The 24,338-nt window shown below is 42.3% G+C and overlaps 1 protein-coding gene across 3 annotated transcripts in view; it reads right to left on the minus strand.

Moving 5' to 3' along the window:
- The window catches only part of LOC118509478, a 113,109-nt gene that overhangs the window by 61,587 nt on the left and 27,184 nt on the right, over positions 1-24,338 (minus strand). The window lies entirely within an intron of this gene.

A 24,338-nucleotide genomic window follows, 5' to 3' on the forward strand; every position in this document is an offset into this window, starting at 1 on the left:
TAAATGATTGATAGCCCAGCGGCAAATTTTGAGAAAGCGGACCGAAAGCCACTCTAAAACGAGCAATAAATATGAACTCGGACACGTTTTTTTACTCATCGCCGATGATGAAGCTGATGGTGGCAAATTGGAGGTATGAGAGCTGTTTACTTTGCATGGGGTTGTTCAATCGAGAAGAACACCAAATTATTGAATACCTTGCATTTCGTTTTTTTTCTAACATTTTAACGAATTTTACTTCTTTTAAAATCCTTTATTTGTTTTCAGATTAAATTTAATTTCTTCAATAATTTATGAAGAGATTGTATTACTTTCTGTATATTATAATGATTTTTATGTTTGTTTTTCATGCCTTATTTGATTCTCTTTTTCCTACTGCTCATCGCATTGTTGTCATAGGGTCTCTTACTAATATCTCTTGTATTAAATCTTATTAATATTTAGTTTAATCTTTTTTTTTACTTTTAACAATTTATTGCACGTACACACAAACACATTAAATTTGTAATATTTTTTTTTTTTAAATATATTTGTTAGCTCGTTTAGCAACTGTCATTTTATTGTGACAATCTCAGCTATAGTTCAAATTGCTGAAAGTGAACCATTTTCTATTTTACATCCTAAACTTCTCTTTCACTTTGCCTCTTCTTATTTTATTCCTTTTTTGAGATTTCGATTCCTATTTTATGTTTGTTTTCTTTTTTCGTTAATTATATATTATTATATTTATTTATTTATTTATTATTACGGTCAGATGCCTTATTCGCATCACGTGGCGTGTGATGACTGCGAATTATAAATCACACAACAAACAATTAAACAAAATTAACTAGACATTTCCTTCTAGTTATTTGCCATATCCCGGGCATGGCATGGTTGTTGTCCATTTCTATTGTGCCTAAGTGAGTATATTGTGGTTTTTTTTTGTGTTCCAGATCTATTGTTGTGGCTATGGCTTCGATAGGGGTTATTTTGTTCCGATTGTTTATTGTGGGTCTGGACTGAAACAAACAAGCACAGTTATTTGAACAGCACAGACATGAATTTATCTTCGTGCAATGATCTCCAAGCAGCCCAGCAGTGACACAGCCTATGATTGACCAAGTCAACGTCGAATTCAAAGGAGATCGACGAATTTCATCTCATAACAGCAGGAATGACTCCACTGTTTATGAGACTGTACCCGGCGACTACTACAGAACCCAACGCCAACACAGGCGACCCCGCTGTATCAAAGCTGGACTGACTTGGAGCTCAATGCTACAGATGGAAAAAGCCTGCCTCCTTTTTGCGAAATGGCCGTCGAATAATATTGCTCCGTCAACGCATCACCCGTTGCACAACATAAAACACTTACGACAAAGACAACACAACGAATAACAAAAAAGGATATGGATAGGAAGGATAATAGGGATGCGGAATCAAAGGATAAGACCGTTGTCTCTGGCGAATCGGAAGATGAGTCTCATTTAGGCGAGATCCCAAGTCGCCAACACTTCTCTTATTTCTATACCCGGTCGTCAGTCGATGCTCTCGACTTCACTCAACAAGGAGGGTTTTGCGGTTTCAAACTCCACGCAGGATCGCAGAAGCCTAGTCTAGTTTGCCTTGCTGGATTATCACGCGAAGAGTTTTAAATTTAAAATGTCATTTTTTTGTTCTAAGTTTTTGATGATTTATGGTCCACTTTTGTTAGTTGATAAGGTTTCATGCGAGGTTCATGGTAGCACCGGGGTTCAAATCTCATCCAGACAGCCTCTTCGTACGTAGGACTGACACTTTACTACAGGTAAAATAAGTCACAGAAAGCCAGAAATGGCAGGCCGAGTCCTCTTGAGGTTGTAGTGCCCAAGGAAGGATCGCATCGTATGAAACACTTACAGTTTAACTACTTCCAAAAGTACACTAGATCACTCCAAAAAAGCAATAAAATATCTGCAGACGAGATCAAAAGGCAAGCGCCTATCAATGCTATCACACCATTTACCGAACCCTAATTTTCCTCTCGAATTAATGTTTCGATGTTTCGATCGCAGTGAAACGGGGAGGTTCTCCGGCGCACTTTTCGGCTCACCAAACTTCAGTTCACCAACCAGTTCAGTTCGGATGAAGGCGATACCCCGAAATTAACACCATTATTCAATTATTCATCTCGTTACGGAGGCTGTTTTATGAGCTGTGATGAACAAAACTCTACTCTCGCACAACCAAATGCCCGGCGAACAAGAAGAAAAAACCCGCCTCACACCCGATTGCCTACTGCAAATTATCGCGCTTGTCGATAATGGGTTTCCGGGTTTTGTTTTTGCTGCTTTTTTCCGATGCCTTTTTATGTTCTCCCGCCGTGACGGGGGGCGAAAAAAAACACGGCAGAAAGCCAACACATCAACGAACTGCATCCTGGCCACACCAGGCAGTGCATAAAGTGGGGGAAAATCGATTGCATTTCAGCCGCGAGTACGAAAGCGAAGCAATGGGTAGGTTGGTTCATGTTCTCGTGTCTACCTTTGGCGATCGATAATGTTATCGGTGGCAAAGGCATAGAAACGGTGAGTGAGTGAGGTGTGTGCCGAGTGAGTGCGTGCCCATCGGTTGGTCGGCGGAACTTCGAACCGCCTCGAGAATCGATAGAATTAAAGGGTAGCGAGTGAAAGCGTGCTGATGTTGAAGCGGAATGACTGGAATTGAACTTGAGCACCATCGATTAGATTTTGCTTTGCGCCGTGCCCTGGAAAAGGTGGTGCACATGTTTCTAATTCCCGGGTGCAGAAGCTGTTTGGAAAAGTTTGACCACTGACCGGAGGAAAGGTTAGCGGGAGTTTTTTTTTTCTTCTTTCCCCCGATACGGTAATTTTCCATCATTTCTTAGGCGTTGGAGTTTTGCGTTTTTGGCGCGTACAGCAGCTTAGAAAATATGCACCTTGTTCGGGTAAGTGTTGATGTTTTCCCTTAAGGAGATTGCGAGAGAAGCTAGAATTGCTAGAAGCACAAGTTTAAGTACGATAGCAATTTTATGCAAACTTTATGCAAGTTGCATCGGACCCGACTCATCAACACAATTTATGCAAGGAGAGGAAGTTTGCAGTACAATAACACAGCTGTTCTGGGTGGTAATATCTTAGCGGTTGGTTATCTTTTTTAAGCGAAATGCATTATTTCAGTCGATCATTTCTGCAAAGCAAATTACCAAAAAAAAAAATCATTTGCAGCAGCCGTTGTTGGACAGCTCCTGTTCGTTTATCGTGCATTTGTTTAATTGTATTTTGTTTCAGTTATTAAAGGTATTCGGATAGCTCTTACTTGCGCACCTTAGGGTCATTCATGCTCGTTTGATTGTTCTTACCATACTTAATTCTAAGATGCATAATTACAGCTTGTTGTCGTTAAGTTTCACTAAAGCTAATACTTCTAACCTAAGACATAACGCAGATGTAACCTAAGATGTAACGCAGATTGCATACGTGATCCGCGCATAATGTTCGAACCATTGCTGGACCCTGTAGAGAATGCAGTAGATCATATTTGGGCACATCTGTACTCTGTTGAATTTCCGTACGTAAAATACTGAATATCTAGCTAAGGATATTTGTATAAAAAAGGATATTTGTCTAGAAAAGCCCGAAAGTCGGAGAACGACTTCTTGAAGTTGTAAAGCTAAATGAGAAGGTAAAGGAAGTCTTGCAGCTTTATCTTGACACATTTTAAGATTAACCAGGATTTATCGATGCATCCAAACTTCTATTTCAAATCTGGATGTATGGAGAAAGTGCAACAGAATCCAGCTCTACCTTGAAAATGGTCCAGAAACTTGGACATTGCTAGTTTACCTCGTAACACCCAAGTTTTGGTCATTGATATTCTTGTTTTCCTATAATTAGAAAATCCTTGGGCAAAGGTTTGGCTTCTTGTGCATTTAAGAATGTTCTTCTACGGGATAATACTTAACGCCAAAATACGCTGTTTGGATTGAGGCTCTCCTATGTAGCAGAAGCTTACCAAAGTTGGAGATTAACGAGGCGAAAACCAATGATGATGGAGGCACCACCAGCGGCCCTGCTCAAAAACACTGATCAATGCAGGGGTGATACAAATGTACAGACCGCACTTTTCCAAAGTCGTCCAAAACTTCACCTATCTGGTGTCAAAAGTTAGCACCGACAACCGATATTGATGTTGAGTAACGCGCAAGAATGCTGGCTGCCAACCGGTCGTACTGCAGTCTGATGAAACTTCTCCACTCTAAATATCTGTCGCGACGGACGAAGCAGGGACTGTACAGAACATTTCTAGTCCTAGTTCTCACATACACCTCTGAGGCATGAGGAATTTGTCCAAAACTGACGAAGCCCTCTTAGCCGCGGTCGAGATGCTCAGAAGGATCGTTGACTCCGGATCTATGGATGGACAATGACGAGTTCTACGAGCAGCTCTACGATAATCTCACCATCGTGCAGCGAATTAGACTCGTCAGGCTCCGATCGGCTGGTCACATCATGGGAATGACATCGATCAGTCCAGCCCGTAAAGTCCTTTTAGGCCGTCTATTCGATTGGCAGACCAAGGTGCTGGATCGCTAGGCGGTATCGAGGATTATTGCAGCAGTCCTCTGAGAATTGGGGCCATTAAAAGTATTATTTATCAATTTCACATAGTCACATAATAAAGTAATATCACATTTATTTTAGTGCATTGGAATGTCCAGATTTTGGCAGATTTGGATCGTTTCCTCGTAGTCAGGACTGGCTATTCAATTACGTTGTATCATTAAGTCTAGTAAACCATTATATGGCCGACAAGATCGCGCAGGCCATGAAGCTATGAAGAAGAGATATTTGGTTGTCAAGTTCATGGTGAAAGATTAGCAAGTAACACTATGTCAAATAACCCCTCCACAAAACACAGCCCTGATCGTATCAAAGCAAGAAAACATGAATGTGTACATCACAATACTCAAAATAGGAGTTAAAAGACGATGGTACCTGTCCATGAGCATTTCTGCAATAATTTTTGCCTGATTTCTTCAAAATATTCCTTATTCTATATTTGAAGCTCTTTAGCTTCAAAATGAATAAATTAATAGCAAGAGAGTTTAATGAGGGTTTGTTTGGAAAGTATCACGGGAACAGTCCCAATGAAGATCCTATAACTGTTCTAGAACCTGATCACTAGCTCTCAATATAAGCTTAATTTTTCTTGGCTACGGAAAACATCGTGTCATTAAGCTAGTTATGTCAAGTTCATCAAAAAAAAACCAGAAAGGTCGTCTCTATTGTCTAAATAGTTGATAAAACACTTCGGCAGGTTAAAACCCAACCCCCTTCATAAATAATTCGCTTCCAGTTGGTTTTGATTTAATTTCAACACTTTCAATCAGAACGGAAAATCAATTCCCTCGTCTATTATTACTCTCTCCAACGCGGAAAGGTTCTTGGCGTATCTAACTCCCAGCCAACATGACTCAACAATTTATTTGATCGCTTTGTACGAAACCATGAATTTGAGCGTCGCATTTTAAGCGAAGCATCACTTCGAACCGGTTGGAAAATTGATTGAAAGTTCGAGCACGTGTGTGTGTGTGTGAGCCGAACCCACCGATACGCAGTCACTCTGGTACAACAAGCTGCTCCAGCCAAGATGATCCGCGTAAAAGGGTGGGCACGTGTGTAATAAGACCGATTGCGTCTTTAAAAGTATCGCCCTCACATTCCGAGCTCGCGTCTCCGCGGCGGGTACACGCGCCGATAATCGGTTATTGAGTGAGATCGATCGAACGCGAGCTTCCATCGTGATGAAGACGAGCAGATGAAACCCCCCACCTGCTTTCCTTTCGCATTTTCCTCAACCGATGGCGCCGTTCGGTTCGGATGAACGGTTACGGTGCGTTATTTTAGAGCCCACCAGACGTGCAGCGGAACCCCGTAATGAAGAAAAGCAGTGCACAACGACACCGGGGCACGTGATTAATCCTGGGCTGGAATTGATTTTACAGCTGAAACCTGCGAGCTTTGCTTGCAACCGGCCTAGCATGCGGGGCGCTTTCGATCGATTGCACTTTTGCACTCTTCCCAGAATTGGGAGCCCGACGATGGCTTTTTTGCATCCGCCGTTGCATGGATCGGGGGGGTTTATTTCGCACGAAGAGTTTTAATTAACAAATGTGAATGAAAGAGAGCGCGCACATTTAATCCAATTCAGTTGCAGCATTACCGGGAAGAACAAATACAGGAGTTAACGAGAAAAGAACTGGTTCCGGTTTCTTAGAAATGGTGTTTTCCCGTATCAATTTGCGGTATTTCTGTTAAATCCGGAACTATTTTAATTTAATTTCACCTAATTCGTTTGCTGCTGCTAACAGTTGATGGGTATGCGACTGTAGAAAGTTTTTGGGAAAAAGCTTTTCTGCAGAAGATTACTTGCTGTTTTCTTATTTAACAGTTTTGATGAAAATCGATGGCACTCACAAACAGTTCAACAGAACCCCTTTTTTTAATTTAAATTATTTTGATCTATTTAACTACGGGAACCGGGGGCCTGCCCGGTGGTAGATGCGATAGCGGCATCGCTCTTCACACGACAGGTTCAAATCGCACCTGGACCGTTCTCCCGTAGTGAGGACTGACCATAAAACTACGTGGTAAGTCTAATTAATCGGAAATGGCAGGCATGAACTTGTAGGGCGTTAGGCCAAGAAAGAAGAACTACGGGAACTTAAATTTGGTGCCCGAACAACAACATAATGTAGTCTCTTAAAAAGTATCTTAAGCAAAAGGTTTTTATCGATTTTTATGTAAAAATGTTATTACTTTAGATTCCAGTACGATATAAGAAAAGAATGGTCCTTGTGTGTTTATTGTATTACAGGGTTTCCCGAGAAAGTTTTTAACCCAACATTTTTTTACCCGTGAATCTATGGTATCGTACCGATTTTTGATTACACTTTTTCATATATTTTTGGATCCGTACCGAGGGTTTTAAATGGTTTTTGCTCAGTTATTTTGATCTCATAATTTGTTATGATATTCTTGGTTTTTTTTCAGAACAAAATTTAAGCCATTATTTGTAATTTGTATTCTAAATTATGGATGAAAAGAAGCAGATGAAAAAGTTTACTTTGATGGAAAAAAAGTATTAAATAAAAATAGGTTTTTTTATATTTAGTAAAAGAATAATACTAAAAATATCTTCAAAACTATGGAAAAATAATAAAATGATGTGTAATTACAAGTTTTTAGGCTAAAATCTGAACAGATGCCAATCCCACCCCTCCTGACACTCACTAAGATACCTTAAACTTTAGTAAAAGATAAGAAAAAAATGTGAAAAATTATTATTTTGAATTATTTATAATTTTTTATTTATTTTCAATTTATTTAATTATTTCACTCAATCTATTTAATTATTTATGATAATTATAAATAATAAATAAATAAACAATTATATTAAAAAGTCTGAAAAGATACCCCTTAGTGTAACTCCATTACAAAAATGAGTGCTCGTCAGTGGAGAAGAGGCATTTATTAAGACTTAAGCCAGTTTTACCTTATTTACAGTAAAACAAAATCAAACAATATTAATACGAGTTTCTAATCGTCCAAATCCGTTGGGATACCCTGTACATTGACAGTGTTGGTGAGGTTATAAAACAATGTTAAAACCCATAACTCTAGAGCAACTCATTCTGAAACTATGTCATAATGTTATGAATATAGATTTAAACTCAATTTAATGATGTGTTTTGGTGTAATTTTTGTGTGTAATGATTCATTTATTTACAGCACCAGTCAAATTACTCCTTTATTTGTGTTATTTTATTTTTTCCCTTTTTTGGTTAATTTATATTTTATTTCTTCGTGTGTTTATTAACAGGGTTTTGTTGCTGATGTTTTATATTGGATCTTATAGACACCATGAATATTTATAACAACTTTAATTTGAATAACATCATTTCATTATTCTAAATTGTTAAAATGATTTTTTTTCATTTTGTTCTTCCTACCTTTATTTTCTTTAAAAAATTCTGTGAATTTCTTTACAATTCTAATGATCTCTATAGGTCACTTCTGTATTATTACTGCTTTTCTGTTCTAGTTGTAATTCTTCCTAGAAATCGAACGACTCCAACAGTAGACCAACATCCACCATTATGCATTAGAAATATAATAGCATCAGGTGATGCAACAGAGCGGGCAAAAGGCACCATCATTCGTACAGTGGGCAAACGATTCCCATCGGCAAGCACCATTCATTCGGGGTAATAAAAATTCATTCCAATCGATAACAATGGCGACCTTGGAAGGATAATACCAGCAAACGTTTCGAACCCATCAGCTCCTGCTTTCGATAGCATCTTGTTTATCTGGTTACACCGCGTCTAGCAGAGGAAACCTCCCGCCCTCCCGACTTCCCGGAATGGGGCGGCAAAAAAAAGGTCACCTCGTTCCTTTTTTGCGCACCGTGTATCGAATTTCCACTCAATTTTTCCTTCTCGTTTGAAAATATGTTTCCATTTTGTTGACCAACCCACCCACCAAGACGAGGACGCATGAAGGAGTTGTAAGGACTGGTCAGTTCCTGGCGAATGTGTGTGTGTGTGTGTGTGTGTGTGTGTGTGTGTGTGTGTGTGTGTGTGTGATAGAAATGGCCATCAAACTGTGGCTGATGGGAGTGTTGTTGTTTCGACACGATTCAATTTCACTCCCATTTGACCTTTTCTACACCCCATTGACGGTGTGTCCTGTACGCAGCAAGGGCTGTCTTGGGCAGCAGCGTGCCCGATCGAAGAACGACCCTTATTTTCTCGATTCCTATTAAGGGAAAGTTTGTTTGAGCTGCTGTGCTGTGTGCACGAGTAAAGCCAACATGCGTCCAGCCCTTAGTCATCCCGTACAACAGGATCAACATAAAGTTTTTCAATCGTAAAAGAGCTTCTTCTTGCGGTCATTCGGATATCCACCAAAAAAAAACCCCCCGATAAAGAGTCCTCGTTGAAAGTCGATGGAACTTTCTCCTTAATTTTCGTGTAAAGAATTTCAAAGTGGGCGCTAAGGAAATGGCTTTCCCTTGCTCTTGGTATGCTTTTCATTAGATAATCTTCGGCATATATGCCCTCCATTGGATCGGAGATGATAAATAAACAAGTAGATTCCGACGCTCGAAGTGATGTTGCTTACGAAACCTTTCCTCGCGTGGTAAGAGCACTCACGGCCAGCGCTTTCCCACATGCCACCCATGAGGATGTGATGGATACGAAAGGACTCTTTTTTTCCTCACCCCAAAAAAAACGACGTAAAACACAGCGTTGGGAGGGAAAAAAAGTTGCCGCTAACCCACTTCATGGGGCTTGGTAAGTGGAAGGTGAAAATAATACTCGCAGACGGCAAGACGACGACAATTTCGACGTGCCGGGCGAAATGCGATAGCTTCTAAACATGGCGGGCAACCGACTGATGGATGCTGCTTAAAAGCAGCTCCTGGCAGGCACCTTCCAACTCCGAGTCCATTAGCAGTCGGACCGGGGATGCACACCAGCCAGCCAGGTTCGGAGTGTTGTGTTGTTTTCGGTACAAAACGCTTGAGTTTAAGCTTTCCACCCAACATTTCCGTCACTTGCTGCAAATATTGCTGAAGACAGTGTGTGTTTTTTTCTGTTCGGGAAATGGGTTGTTCTTGTTTTTATTTTCTGGACCAGTGTGTATGTTGGTGATGTGCCGGGGCATGTGCTTGTGGTGTTTGGCATGAACTCTTCTTTCTCGACATGTTAGCCATTTTTAAAACTTCATCATAATTTATTCAATTTAATAAGATTTTTTAAGCAGTATTTTAAAGGCTTTTGACAATTTATTTTACTATGACTTTTATGTAAAAAAGACAAAATTAGCAGGAACCATTTTTTTTGCTATGTTTTAACTTTGGTTTAAATCCTTGAAATGCATTGTTTAAGATTTTTCGCAATGTACACAATTTTAATTGTGACGGTCCGGTGGCTAATGTGCTGGTCTTCACACAGCTTCAGGTGACATCAAGTCACAGAAAATCAGAAATGGCAGGCCGAAACCTTTCATGGTTGTAGCGCCAAGGAAGACAAAGATTAATTGAAATATTTTATCATGTTAATATTTTTATTATTAGTTTAATGATAGCGGCCCCAATCTTCCTGTCCCATCGGTTCTACTATTCAACTCTAGATAACGCCTAAGGAAGTTTAAAAACAGATTTTACCTGAACCTGTTAAAGTTCATTTCAGTTTCAAGGAACATAGGAAGAATAGTTACAAGAGCTTCCTTAAATATTCAAAATTTGAAATAAATTAATTTCTAAATTTCTAATGAAATTTCTGAGTTTACTTATAGTTAACTCGTCCTTTTAGCGCTCTGGTAAGTGTGTGCAATATCAACTTATGACAATGACAATGTCATCTGAGGACATTACAACCAAAGATTTTTGATTTCCCCGTCATCTGAAGCCGTTTCCATATCAATTAACTTTGTTTGCCGTTTCATCGGAGAAGCCTGCTATAAAAATGGATGTTATTGCCTTATCAACTTCAAATATTAGTGCGTAAAAAGTTGTCCATCATTACCATAACTGGGTGTCGCTATGTGTTTAATATGTTGTATTTCTAAAGATATGTCGTAGCAGTTCTCTATCTCGATCAAATTATACCCTGAAACTAATGTTTAATAAATATGGCATAGACAGGGATTCATATCAGTATCAGATAATGTTTTGTGAAGTAGTATACACTGTACACTGGGGCGATCCGGCGGCTGAGGCGTTAACGGAACCAGTCTTCAAACCCATCTCCTCATACGGTAGGACCGGGGCTCAAATCCCATCCAGACCGCCTCCCCGTGCGTAAGGCTCCTGCCGTGTGAAGACTGGTCAGTCAGTTTGGGAACAGTTTGCTCTAATCTTAAAAAATCTTATTGAGTTTATTTTGGCTTTATCTCAGCTTTCCTCATTTTATAAAATCTGCATCATATTATATTTCCAAATTTCTCTTTTACATAAAATTTTAATATAAAATTTAACACAATACACACAAAAAACTACGAACACATACTGTTGCAAAAATAATCCAAAAAGTAACAAGATCCGTCACTTTTCTAACTTCAGCGCCTAGCCATAACATTCAGTAAGGAGTATTTTTCTTACTTTAAGCCTCTAGTTTCGATAATTATGTTTGGTTTCGCTGATTTACTACTGGTTCGCATTTGTCCTTTTTTACCCTTAAAAGCGAAATAAAATGTTATGAATTAACGAACAAAAGACATTTTCCAGGCAAAAGCAGTGTTTTAATTCCCTTGTGCCAAACATTACTGCTGCTTTTTATACCAATTTTTAATTATTCATGAAGGAAGCTAAAAAACTTTTTTTTCTTACATTTTGACCTTTATCCTTCCTTTAAGCCACTTAAAATGCACAATGAACACTCATAAAACAGTAACCAACAGTAAAATGGTTAACCAATCTCGAGCAAACACCTTAACGCAGCAAAGCAAAACCAAAAGGATTGTCGATTAATTCGTCGCTTTTCATTGAATTGTACATAAAGAGCAGCTTCTTTTGTTTGGTTTGACCCGGCTTACTCGCAACCACGCGTGGAAAACACACACATACATACATTTCCCACGTACGGAGCATGTTTCCTAACAAAGGCTAATGGGTAACTCCGCCATCGCCGCTGAGTAATTACCATCATAAATGTCAAGCACATGTTGCACTCGCACTCGTTTTCCACCAACACAACCGTGTCACAACCCCACCAGAACCCTCCTTTCCCACCTTTTCCCACCAGCAAAAAAAAAGGAAACCGCTCCACAGCAAATAATGGACCCCCCACCCCATCTGTGAAGTACATGGATATCTTTCACACACATGCAAGCAAAAAAACAAAAGCACAAATCGCTTGTCAAAAGCATTTCCTTCGGTGACGTCAGCTGAAACCACAGGGCGGGCCATGGGGAAAGCTCGAAAGACGAGCTTAGACGTTCTTAGACACAATTAAGGAATGCGTGATGCGATGATGGGCACAGCAGCTGCTTAAGCTCGGCTGGGGGGTCGAATATTACAGCTCTCATCCCCACACCAGCAGCGCAATCAGTCAGAAACAATAGATATTAGGAGCAACACGGAACACACACAGGTGCGGAACAGTTTGCTCACTTCTGAAGGAAAATCTTTCCACAAAAGGTAACCGTGTGTGTGTGCTTCCGACGTTTTTCGAGCGTTTGCGACACATAACGATGAATAATTCCCGCCCGGCTCAGCGTAACCACAGGGAAGTTGCCAATGTTGTCGGTGGGGAGGGTAGGAAGATTGTCAAAATTTCGTGGCATGAAAATTTAATTTATGTTGTTTGACTCCCGTTCGCCCCGATGCTGTTGCCACGGGAAGTTCAGCTGCGGTCCACGGTAGAAAGTATGAGGAGTTCGTCTTTTGCCAAGTAGGAGCCAGGTATGGCAAAAACGTTTTCCACCAGTCGTGCCACGTGTTTGCAAGGATGTGAAACTCATCCTCCCTCCTCCCTTCTTTCCGCTGAGGTGGGCTAATTTTTGGCGTCTCGACTAAACGGTTTTGTTCCGCGCCGTTAGAGCCCCACGGACGGAGACGGCGCGGTTTGGTTGATTTTTGAAGCGTTTTTGACTGTTGAAAAGTCTGCACAAAACACTTCTCAAAACGGAGCATCACAATAATAATACACCAGCAAAAAAAGGCTGGGGCAGCAAAAAAAATCGCATGTCTGGAGAGGTGGGCCAGTAAGCCAATCCCATTCCGGGTCCGTGGTCGAACCAGCAGCGAGATTCGCATTTCATGCCGTTAAGCTTCACACACAAATGAACTGCGAACTCATTGAAAAGCAGCAAAGGGCTGGCAAACACAGCCGTGCACCGACCCGACACCCACAAAAACGACCCCGGCAACTCCAAGGATTCAATTTCAACCGACACGTAATAATATTTTGTGTAATGAATTTTCCGCTGTTGAAAATGAGAGCTTCAAATAAGCCGCCAGCCAGCTTCGTACTGTTGTGAGTGCCCGGTGTGCCGGAATGAAATAAGGGGCCAGTTAATAAGTGGCACCGGGAAAATGGGGGCAAACAAAAAAGTTGTCCCGGCATGCGCAAGCGCAAGTAAGATAATTAATCTTTGCACTGTTCGTGGACGGTTGGAGGTTTTTTGTTTTGTTTTTCTGCAAGCGATTCCGTGGCTTTATCGTTGTGGCTTTAGTTTCACGCTCTGTACAAAATAATGGCAACGGCTGGCCATTTTGTTTTTGCTGCTTTTTCTGTTCGCGCCAGATATCATTTGGCTGAGTGTTTTCCAAATGTGCGTTTTTAGTGCGTGCGGTTACTGATAATGGGCTCGTGGATCGAACCGGAACCGGATCCAGAACCTTAAAAGTCAAGCCACGGGAAGTCATTAACGCTCATCCTCTTGCTCGTTGTGTGTTTTTTTTCTCTTTCTCTCTCTCTCTTTCATTTGAGGAGAATGTTTTTCCGTGCGATATTCCTACTTCCATGCTCCCAAGTTACCTCGGAATGGTGGTCGAGTACGGTTGGGAAAAGCTTTTTTGCAATGAGCTGTTTCCAGTCTCGAGTTGGTCTTGGGGTAGGGAAAGTGTCAAAACCGCAGATGTATCTATGGGCATGGGTCCATTAGCCGACCCGAGGGAACCAGTTTCCAGGCTGGTGAGGTTTGAACTTGAGGGAAAGTTTCGATGGTTTCGTTTCTGACCGCAGAGCTTGCCTGCATTGGATTAATGTGTTGTTGCATCGGTCAGGCAACGGTAGAACATCTGGATGGATGATGGTTTGATGAACGTGTTTTTGTTTTGTAGGTGAGATTAAGAGTAACTGAGTTCAATTACAAGTTTGAGGGCGTAAGCAACGAAAGGATCTAGGGTTGTTCAATGAAGTAGTTAAGCCAATTGATCTATGCTTCATGACGGAGTCGGTTGAAGGAATATTTAGATCCGAAGAGCCAAATAGTGAATTAGGATTGATGCTTATTGGAAATCAGGTTGCCTAAGCAGAGGTATAAACGGTCCGATAGTTTAATGGGCGATATCCAACAAAACGAAGGATAAAATTTCAGTTGATTCTGTGTATCAGGACTAACTTTCCAGCTATTGAAAATTCTAGTCTCTTTTGGTTGTCACACATCTCGGCATAGTTTAAAGAAGGATCGGATGGTACCGCCCACAGTTTCTTTTCAGACTTCATTTTAGGCGAATCTTATGCCTCACAAGAAAGTCGCGCGCCCGTGACAATCAAGACATTTGCGTACTAAGCGATCTAGGCATCTGGAAATTATTTCAGATTTGTGATGCTTCAATCCTGTTCAGAGTAATTTCAGTAGATGCAACAGCGGCACCAGTCTTCATAACGCAGAACCCGGGTTCGAATCCATCCTCCATAAATCCATGACCGGTCCAGTGAGGACTGGCCATTTAACATCGTGATCTTTGCAAGATAACCATTAGATGGCCGGCAAGCCCTAGCAGCTGGTCGTTTAGCTGTAAAGAAGAATAAGGTTTAAAGTCTTCGTTTTACAGCGATATTTGCTTTTGACAAGGCGGATAAGTTTTTGGATTCCATAAGACAGGCAGCCTTTGATTAAATTTTCCACTTGCCTTTTTGGAGCTAATGCTTCGGTGAAAAAATAATGATTTGATCCTTCGGCCGTTGTATTGAGGCTATATCCCTGCAACGTACAAATTGATAGACTAAATGGAGTTTGATAGAATGGTCCAATGGCCTTTTCATCACTCTTAAAGACTCATAATATTCGACACTCTTTTTATCCTACTGGATATGCGTCACCTTCAATATTTTTTAACTAAGTTATATATATATATATATATATATATATATATATATATATATATATATATATATATTATATGAGTTTTTAAGGCCAAAGCAGCAAATTTATGGAGTGTTTTTAAGTCTCGACACGTCAATTGCTTATACCATGGGTTCTATAATGAATACATAGCTAATTTCAAGGCTCTAGCAAAAGTTTTAAAGCTTAAGACGTGGCTGGTAGGCCGATGGTAGATGCGACAGCGGCGCCAATATTCACACGACATGACCGGGGTTCAAATCCCATCTGAGCCATTCCCCCATAGTGAAGGCTGAAGTTTAGTAAGTCAGAAATGGCAGGCATGACCTGAGAGGTCTTTAAGCCAAGAAAGAAGAAGAAGAAAGCTTGACACGGCTTAGGATCAAATCTATTACGGCTCCGCTCAAAAAATATTTGATGACCATAACACAGGTATAATGAGGCAATTATTCGAAATTTTTATAAGAAGTCTGGTTGATTAGTTCGTTTGATTATAGAAACTTTGAGTCATTTAACTTCATTCGTCTCTTCTACACAAAATCTACTGGTGGCTCCATCTTTCGTAAAACGGAGGAAACTTCCAAGTAAGTGATTAGAAAAATACTATTCATTTTTGAGTGAATAATCTAATGGTCATTCAGCTAAAATAATAATTTTATCAACTGAGTGACACGAAATCCTTTCCTTCCTTTTAGCGTATCATCTAGGTAAAAGGTTTGACCTAGCTGGTGTGTTACTAGGTTAACTAGGCTCCAAAGTAGTGGGTTTGAAGGAAAACGATGAGAAATTATAAAACACGACGTTCATCTCTCAGCAATATGGGACATTCCTTCGTCGCTCCAATAGATCTCCCAAGCAACTTTCATATAATGCCCCCACCTGCAAGTTACTTCGTACAGAAAGCTCTTATCCTGTTCAATCATAATAAACCCCACACGGTACCCCGGCCCATTGCCGTCCCATTCATTTCAATCAGCACACAATTTATTCAATTGTTTACGTGTAACTTTTTTTGTTTATCACTCATTAAACATTGTCATTTCACGGCCGACAACAATATTTTTCAATTCCCTTTTTCCCACAAAATGGAAGAAGCACCCGAACAACAACAAGAACAACAACACCGCCATAACAGCTCGTTAAGCGTCCGTTTGGGGAAGATATGATTTGGGGATGGTACGCGAAAAACAAACCACATCCCACACGCGCAGTCTAGAGTCAGCGGTGGAGTGTTTCCAGGAAAATGGAATAACATCCCATTTTCATCACCACTCTCCACCGTCGGAATGGCGGAAGGCCCGTACCGTGCGCACTAAATATATACGACGACCCCCTAAACTCCAACCAGCCATCCAGCCCAACCTGCATACTATTACCGGTGAGAATGATGATATTATTTCCAGCCTGACCTTCCCGCGTATTGTTGTCGTATAATTTTAGTACCTTCATTATTTCGTTTATTCCGTAGGTGACTGCGTGATGGGACAGGACCACACGTGTACGAGTCTCGTTTATTTTTTTTTGCTCGACCACACCATCCCAGACGTGACCATTTCGCTTGTCGGCCATAAAGTCGTGATGGTGTTGCAGCTCGCCCATGGAAGGAACGGGATCTGTGGACGCGGATGAAGGATGCTAACCGTGTGCCCTTGTGTGTGTGAAGCTATTTCGGGCCGTAACATAATATCCTCCCATCACCCGCGGGGTGTTTGTCACGGTCGGGCAGATAAAAGTGGCTCGACGCTGTCGTCGAAGTCATTAGGAGCCATTTATCCTGCCATCTTGTTCGACGCACGTCGATAGTGATGTAGTCGAACTAATATTCGGGTGTGTTAAATCTCTCCCCCCGGAAGGATCGCATCGCACCTGGGAGAGATCAGACGAGAGAATCCATCCCGGGAAACCCTGCAACAGAGGGAAGTAATTTGCAAAAACAAATAGCAAACAGTACCGGACGGAAAAGAGTGCTTTCGGTTGTAAACTGGCACGACAAACTTAATGGCGTCGTCCTGTAACTCCCTGAAGCCTGACCTAGGAATGGTTTTTCCAGGCACAAAAACACAGCCCTCAAGGTTTGTAGCTACTTCCCATCGCAAACCCGGCTAGGGAGAAGGTTTGCTCCCGGGGTTTACCCAAACCAACCATGACCTTGTCGGTCGCTTTTTTTTAGTGTGCTTCTTAAAAAAAAAGGAAAAACAGCAAAGCGAGCCCGGAACGCCCGTCACACGCTTACAGAGGGCTCATTGCAAAAACGGGACGAAGATGCGGCTTATGCCTGATGAGTGGAGGCTTAGCCTCTGCTGCACCGTTACTGTATAGGCACTTCCTTAGGCGGAAAGCAACGATAAATGGCGCAAAATATGGTATGTAAATATTTGCTCCCACCGAGTTCGTCAGTTCCAGTGCCCATTTCTCCATGAAAGCTCTCGTTCACCGGCGCTCCGTTTTTTTTTTTGTGGAAAAAGTCAACCAGCGTCGCTCGGTAGAGGAGTTCTCGGTGTTGTTTTATTTGTTATTTACGGTGGTTTATTTCAACCGCCCGCTAATGTTGAGTTTCAACATCAACAAACGAGTGATGAGTGATCAACGTTGACAAACGGATTAAACTTTGTCAAGCTTCCAAACAGTTGTCGGAACACACACACAATTGTTTAAATCAACTGGCGGGCGGGATGAGTTGCCAGCCAAGGTCGCCGAGCCGGGGGATGAATGGAGCTGGGCCGGAGCATAATGTTTAGGAGTTCATAATTTAATTCTGCAAACCCATTGTCAACTTCAGGCTGGATGTAGCTTGCTAGACATCTGATAGGTTAAGTACACGCTCGGGCCAACCCGGCCTTTGTGGTTGTGTAATGAGTTTCATATCGATCCGTTGCACCGTTGCCGCGGGTAGTTTATTGCTCTCGAAAACGGCTGTGGAGCTGCTGCTGCTGCTGCCACACGATGTCATAACATGGCTGCTCCATCTGCATGGGCTCAAAACCTTCGTCCAGGTCGATCGATATTTGAAAAATAAATTACATTTAAATACTCGTGTGGGCCGCGGTCGCACATGCCCTAATCGGTTTACACGCCTTACTTACACCGCCCCATTTTATGGTACAATTAATTATCCAGCATATTATCATTATTATTAGTGCATGCCGTACGAATGGCAATATTAAGCTCTTTTTAATGTGTGTCGCTTACAGTAACTTACGTTCAGCAAATTTTGGTGGGCTCCATAAATTAAGGCAAGAGTAGTCCATAAGTCTCCACATACTTGGTGTCTCATCGGTGTGAGATGAGATGAGAACACGAACAGAAACCTCGACGCGACACGTGGTACGAAAGCTTCTCGAGGGCTACGCGAAACAAACACGCAGCCAACCGAGCCGATGAAGTCATCTCCGCCGGTCGTAAGTGTTTTGCTACATTGTGCCGTTCCGTGGCAGGCATTGTGTGGCTACGGTGGCGATATCGAAATGTAAATAGCTTCCAGTATTTATTTCAAGGTACAGCCGTGCCGCCGAACACACGCTCACACATGGCTCTCGTGTGCCATGCAAACAGTGTAGTTGAGAGGTTTTCGGAACAGTGAATCCCATTTCCAGCTTCCTGGGTCTGCCCTGTGAAGAAGCCCATGCGGAGGGTGGGCTCGTTTGTAAAGGGAGGTAAATTTGAGCACGCCAAATGATGCAGTTTTATTTATTTATTTTTCTTTTCTTATTTTGTAGTGTGGGTTCTAGTATAATACTGTGCCGCCGCCTTAATTCTGCTAATATAAGTTACATTCCGGAAAGTAGTTCAAAAATATTGGGCACTATCACAGCGAAGAGTGTCTTGAGGCGGATTTGACGGTACGCGGACTGAGCGGCCCCGAGTTGGAAAGGGGCCTCGGACGTACAATGGTTGGAATACTGGTCAGTAATTTCAATAAAGTAAGGACCCACATACGTTCATTCCGCTTAGAGCCTCCAAGACGAAGTGTAAGGATAGGGAGTTTTGGACGACTTTGAAAGTGCGATCATCTATGTACAGTATCGGACAATAGAATAAGACTTGATGTTTGCATGGAATAAGACTTGATTTTGATGTAGAATAAGACTTGACTTGAAAATAAAATGGCAATAAAAACTTTAGATGTTGAGCATGCTTCTGCCAAAGTTTTGCTTGATTATACCTAGTAGAAATATCGAAAGCAGTCGTTGGAAAATCGGGTATAGAAGTGGTCTTATTCTATTGTCCATCACTGTAAACATCATCCCTCTGCAACATAGTATTTGTTAGCATGGCCGCTGGTGGCGTCACCATTATTTTGATTTTCTGGAATTTTTCGATCTTGGGTCCTCGAGCTTTCGGTCGTCATTAGCTTTGGATGACTAGGGCTCCACAGACTCCTGAGATCCAGAAGGCCTCGCCATAGATCGCTCACTGATACGGGAGGTTGTTTTTTACGGGCAAGAGTCCTGGACTATGCTGGCGGAGGCTAGACTATGGCAGACCTGTGGGAGATGTGATGCAGCCGGGGGTGAAGGAGCGATTGGGTACCAGGCCATTTGACCAAGAACGAAGAAGAAGACGAAGTAGCTTCGGATGTCATCACCGTATGCCAGGACTTTTCTCCTCAGAATCTCTCATAGCATTCTCTAGCGTCAGGTTGCAGATAAGACAGACTCATACAGCCATAGTTGCCGGTCCACACATAAAGATGCTAGACACTCGATTCTCTATTCATCGTTTTTCTTTTACAAATTCATGATTAACTCGGGAAAGCCCAGGCAGCTGGATTCTCGTGCCTTGTCGTGAACTATCTCGCCAGAAGACGAAGATGGAGGAGAGAAGTCAATCAATTCCAGCTCTCTGGTACAGGAAATTGTTGACGGTAACGGAGTATCGATGTAGCGATGGAAGGAGCGTAGCTGATGCCCTACCATCGTGACGAAGAATTTCCGAATCGCAAAGATCCAACATTTTATGGCTAGAACCTTCCAAGCTGTATCAGGAATACTTCTCATTACTCCCACTTGGAAGGTTATGGGAATGTTTTTTGCAAAGTTTATTTAACCTGCCGTCTAAACCAAACCAAAATTAAATTCGAAAAAAATAACTTTCTACATCTCGAAGATCGTTTTAGAGTTTATTGCTATCAGCTGCTTCAAACAGATGAAGAGCAAGGGAAGCAATACTTGATTAGTCGATCATCCTACTGGATCCAAGTACCAAGGACTCCACAAGACCCAATATTGTTGAGTTCTCCAAAAATCTAATTCCAATTCTCCGGACATGAGATCTGGTCTAGCACCGTGGCAAGTCCGATTTTTTCCAGTTAAGTTCAAAATTTGGATTGCCTGTCGTAATACGATCGACACCGTTCACTTTCCCTGAAAAACCAAATTTGATTAAAAGTGGATTGTTCTATCTCCTTGAAGACATGAGCAATTTTTACATTGTGTCCTTGCGTGAATAGAAACAGAAGACTACGTGTTGATAAGTCAACCCCGAAATCAAAATCCCTTGTACAAAGTGCGCACAAGAAACTTCGGTGCTTCGATGGATTGCTCCGAGGATGCTGTGGAAATTGCCCAACAAGCCACCTTCACTCGCAAAGGCAGCCAATTTTAAATAACACACAACAAATCCCTCCTTCTCTTGCGTGCGCCACAATTGGGATTGGGCTCCTCGAGGTTTAATCAGTCTGAACAATGAACGGTGCAACAACGCCTCCTCAGGTGATGTCATCATCCAATCAACCTTCGCCGTATGATTGGCCATTGTCAAAAATGTATCATGCCTTGCGACCGGTAAGGAGCATAAGAGAGCCCGAGCCAGACATGATGCTCCGGCACCAGGGGCAAACTATCCGATGCATAGCAATGAACTGAATAATGCAAAACTATTCCGTTCCGTGCATCTTGCTTGCCGCGCATCGTCGACGCATTTGTCTGGCCGATTCGCAATTGCTATGCAGATTTTATGAAAACAAAATTACTCAACTTGCGTGCCCTCCCGCGTGCTCGAAATAGTTCAGGCGAAGCAGGAAAAGAATTTACGGTGTGCCACACTTGCCCATTTCCGTTCCGTAATAAATCAAGCGGCAATGGGCGATTGGGCTTCTTTAACTCACAAACCGAGGAAAATAATTTCACACTCACAGCACTTTCGGGGGACAGAGTGGTTTTATAGGACACTGTAGACTTGATTAGCTGTCGCTTTTTTTCTGTTGTCCTGATGAAATGCAATTTGAAGATGGCTGTTACGTCCGTTGAGTGGTTGATGAGATTTGGACCGGAGAGAGTTGCTGACGTCCAGTCCTGCTGGACCACCGGCAAGCAACTGCTAGCACTGTTTGATTAAGAGCGCTCCTTTTGTGGAGTTCTTAAAATAGGCAGAATTATACAAAGAAAGCTTGTTACTTAATCCGCTTTAGAGGCAAGTAGCTGCCTGCTGGTCTGAAATCGGATTGAAATCTATTTATGCAATCTATTAAGCCAGCGTAAACATCTCCGACAATGCGAGCTGAATGGCGAATTAATAAGGACGTCATTAATGGACGCCGTACCGTAGCGTAGCGATTGAAGCATTGTAAGTGTGGTAATGAAATGGGAACGGTTCCAGTTGTGGTTGTGCTTTGAGGATGCTAATTTCGGAAGCCATACGCACCCATACGTCCTACTAATTTCACGAGCCGGATTATAGTTAATTAGGGTTTTCCGGGAAATGTTTTGTGGTGGAGTTTTTTTTTTGTTGGGAAACCCGAAACACTTGTGCTTGTAATTACTTTCCATTCGCACATGGCACCGTTGTTGGAAGTTGGGCTAATGAGCGGCGAATGAATAGCCAACGAATTGGAAGACGTAACTCCACCGGTTTGCTTCAAACTGGATATCGTTACAATCGTTTATGGAGCACCAAAACTAACTCCAAACCCACCAGCCTGTATCCTTGCACCCGGATTGTACATTATCGTGCGAACAGCGATCTTTTATCCAGAACCCAAGGAATGGTTGTTCTAAGAGCGTTCCGTAACCATTTTCTTAGGATTAAATCTGTGTCTTTATGCGAGTTTTAGCCGTGCGCCAGAGATCCCTTAATGGATGCTGCGTTACACCACGCTCTGGGAGGAGTCTGTCGGTTTCGGTTTCGGTTCGATCCGTGTACCTACCCCGCTCGTTACATGTAGTTCACTGTTTCGGTTTAACCTGTAACAAGCACCATTTCGCCATTACAATCCTTGGGTAAGAAGGATGTTGAATACATTACGGTTGGCATTACGATGGAAGGGGATATAACGCCACCAGTAATACTCAAATGTTGCCCGCTGAAGGGGCGGGTGGAATTGGTGCGTTTGTTTGCGGTTTACTAACTGCCGGAACATGTTCAGCGAGAAGTTTGCATAACTTCATCATGCAGAGGGTGGTTGGTTTGTCAACGTGTGTGTGTGTATGCGCTTGGTTGTTCCAATGTTCTGGTGGAGAAAGAGTCTCTAGCTTATTTTATGGTGGTAAGGACTTCAAGAAGTAATTTAGAATACATTATTTAAATTTCAGAAATTTTGTTGACCGAGCATAAAAGAGTTCAGAATATTAGAAATGGGAGATTACGCAGGACGAGGGTTCAAAACCAATCCGGACCTTCCCCTGGTTCTGAGGACTGACTATCCAACTACGTGGTATCAGTAAGTCTAGTAAACCAGAAATGACAGACATGTCCTTAAGAGGTCGTTAAGTTAGGAAAAGAGAGATAATATTAGAAATAGCTTTTCCAGAGACACATCTTTAATGTCCTTAACCCTTAAAACAATTCCAAATGCTTTTTGACTAACCTCCTAGTGTGCTCACACTGTATCCAGTCCGAATCTCTTCGTTAATGGTGACTAGGCGTGTGTCTAATTCAGTAAGTGAATATTCCTACGTGCAGTAGAAAACTTTTCGCAATAAAGTTATCTACTTAGCTTGTTTTTTTTTTTTTGTTTTTGCTTTCCGGTTCTCTTGCTCCAACCTCATGTGGTGCGCCTGGCATCACACAACCGAACCACATGGTGGCAAACTTACCACTGGCTCGAAGCCTACCAGTCGTACGTAGCCTGGGTGAGATTAAAATTACAATTAGCTCGTAAAACAATAAACAAGCTGACGCCACGCCGCACCACTTTGCGTTGGTTGCATTTTCCCGATGTCAACGGGCAGCGGGATTATCTGTAGCAGCACGGTGGCAAATTGTAGTACAAACTCATTTCAATGACATGACCCTAAAGCACCCAGTTAGCCGATGTAGAGTAAAGATAAGAGCGGAAGAATTTGTCACCGATTGCTTAAATTAAGATGCTTGAGATGCTATGGTTACCGTACGTGAGCATCTTACTGAAGCATTTACAGGCCAAACCATCCTGCTGCTGAGATCCTGATCAGAAGCAATCAGAACACGCAAAAATGTCTCCGTGTGTGTTGCACCAATTTTCTCGTACAACAGGAGGAATGTAAACCTTTCTACCAAACCACACAACCCACCAAGCCACACACACACACAAGTGAACATCGACGGTGGTTGGGTGTAAAGATGGCGTTCCTCAACAAATACCTTCACGTGGAAGGGATATAGACGAGCGTCGAGTGTCGTTGGCCGGAAGTTGGTAGGAAAGGCTCTCTGTATGGCGACGTGTGTGGTGTCCATTTTGTTGTGCCTTTTTGTGCCGTCTTTCTTTTCCCTTCCTGCGTTCCGGACTTCTCCCACCTCCCCCACCACCGCATCCGGTTCCGGGCTGTTAGCGTTTGTCTGTTGCGGGACGTGTTCGACATACCGTTGGGCCGACCGCCGGTTCTGGGTCGTACGTTACTACAAGACGTACCAGCAAACGGAACAGTAGCGTAGTTGCATCCCTCAAACCAAGCCACCATGTTCTACCGGAACATCAGACATGTCCTAGCGTCCCCTTTTTTGCATGTAATCGTAACGATGGTTTTGTATTTTAACCCGACCCAGATTCACCCGCATAGGCGAGTAGAGTTAGGGCCTGACGAAGGGGTGGAGTAGAACACCGTAGAAATGAAAATAAATGCTTCCGCAGGTGAGAATTTCCCGGATGTGTGTGTGTGGGCCGGGGAAGAATTTTATCGATGCACACTGGTGAACCACAATCGGTGTGGAGCTAATTGTGCTACCGAAAGGTACCGAAACCAGCAATTTATGGTCGGAGCAGCGGAATAAAGGGTTTCGGATGGCAGACTCCCCGGTAGAGAAGGTCACAGGACCCAGCCCAAATTACCGGCACATCCCTTGGGCGGAACTATGCTTTCCATGCTGTGCCTCCTATAAAAATACCATGACGTCATACGTTTTTCATTCAAATAAGCCACCGCTTTGTCGCTTTATTGTTATTCTTCCCTTCTTCAGTTATGGCCCAGTATGGCTGTGGCAGCGCTGTACTATTTATAAACTCTGCGCCTCGCCTTGAGCGGAGCATTAAAATGGTCTGCCTTTGGCAGGAAGTTCATATCCATGACATATGGCCAG

Source organism: Anopheles stephensi, chromosome 3, assembly GCF_013141755.1.
Source record: "Anopheles stephensi strain Indian chromosome 3, UCI_ANSTEP_V1.0, whole genome shotgun sequence".
NCBI classification, from domain to species: domain Eukaryota; kingdom Metazoa; phylum Arthropoda; class Insecta; order Diptera; family Culicidae; genus Anopheles; species Anopheles stephensi.